Source organism: Lupinus angustifolius, chromosome LG20 (genome assembly GCF_001865875.1).
Source record: "Lupinus angustifolius cultivar Tanjil chromosome LG20, LupAngTanjil_v1.0, whole genome shotgun sequence".
NCBI lineage: Eukaryota > Viridiplantae > Streptophyta > Magnoliopsida > Fabales > Fabaceae > Lupinus > Lupinus angustifolius.
The window spans coordinates 12,568,796-12,570,582 of NC_032028.1; the positions used below are offsets into that span (position 1 = coordinate 12,568,796).

Sequence of the window (1,787 nt, forward strand, 5' to 3'; positions counted from 1 at the left end):
ACCTTAGAGTGATGGCACTCACATTCTTCGGGATGACCACAGTCTGGGAAGGCAACTTATCAGAATTCTGAGAGAGCAATGTGTTTAACGAAGTAGCCATCTGCCCCATCTGGGTGGTCAAATTCTGAATGGAGGACTCTTGTCTCTGAATGGAAGCTCTGGTCTCTTGCTGGAATAGCATATTCTGCAATGTCATTTGCCTCACCAATTCTTCTAATGAAGGTTCACTAGATGCAGTAGCATGATTATTATTCACTTGTTGTTGCCTCTGCTTTTGGATTGGAGGAGGCACATATGGTCTATTTTGTGTAGCATTATTATTCTGAAATGGTGGCCCTGGATGAGGCTGTGAAGGATCAGACCATCTAAGATTCGGATGATTCCTCCAACCAGGATTGTATCTGCTTGATGAAGGATCATAATTCTGTTGTTGTAAATATTTGCAGCATAGGCCTCAGGATGGTCACCAGTTTTGGGCTCTAAGAGAGAAGGACAAACATCAGCATAATGGCTAGTTCCGGTGCAAATGCCACAAACTCGTGCTGCGAGTGGGGGTTTCTGCTGATTCATGGCAAGTTGAGTGACCAAGGTAGCAAGAGAGTCAATTTTTTTCTCAAGTTTATATTGCTTCACCGAATCGGTCCCAACATCATGGACACCTCTGACTACTATAGCATCACTACTTCTTGCACTGAACTGTTGAGAGTTGGAAGACATCTTCTCAATCAAACCTCTAGCCTCAAAAGGGGTCATATCTCCAAGTGCACCACCACTAGCAGCATCAATGATATTCCTCTCCATGTTGTTCAGACCCTCATAAAAATATTGCAGGAGGAGTTGTTCAGAGATCTGATGATGGGGGCAGCTTGCACAAAGTCTCTTGAATCTCTCCCAATATTCATATAAACCTTCTGCATGTAGTTGTCTGACGCCAGAAATATCTCTTCTGATTGCAGTGGTCCTGGAGGCAGGAAAGAATTTTTCAAGGAAGATTCTCTTCAGGTCATCCCAACTAGTAATAGAACCAGGGGCCAAGTAATACAACCAATCTTTTGAAGCACCCTCAAGTGAATGTGGGAATGCCTTCAAACATATGTGATCCTCTTGGACATCACGAGGCTTCATGGTGGAACATACAATGTGGAACTCCTTAAGATGCTTATGAGGACATTCACCTGCAAGTCCATGAAACTTAGGCAACAAATGGATTAGTCCAGTTTTTAGCACATATGACACATCCTCATTGGGATACTAGATACACAAGCTTTCATATGTGAAATCAGGTGCAGCCAGCTCCCTTAATGTCCTCTCACGTGGGATTGGAGGTGGTTCAGCCATATTTTCATAGTATACAACAAAATGCACAAAAACAACAGAATGCACAGAAACATCAGAATGCACAGAAACAGCAGAATCAGTATCACTATCAGGTAGATTAACACTAAGATGAAAAGACTGACTATCTAAATTGAAATTCCTAACTTGTCTAACCAAACTATGAAATGTTCTATCAATTTCAGGATTTATTGGATGCAAAGAGTCAGGATTCTCCCTAGTCATGCACTAAATGCAACAGTAAGAACCATGTAGGGCAGTAAGTAAAATACATGTTAATTTCAGTGATCAACCAAAACTTTGCATCAGTAAAATCCTAACACCATAGGAAACATCCACAAAAAGTTTTAGGACAAAAATCAAAGCCTAACTAGTTTAATTAAATACAAAAAAATCAAAACAATTGGAAAATAAAACTTATAAAATAAAAAAGAAATAGTAAACATACTCTT

At 40.2% G+C, this 1,787-nt stretch overlaps 1 pseudogene; it reads right to left on the reverse strand.

The window, feature by feature from the left end:
- The window catches only part of LOC109335495, a 2,022-nt pseudogene extending 804 nt beyond the window's left edge, over positions 1-1,218 (reverse strand).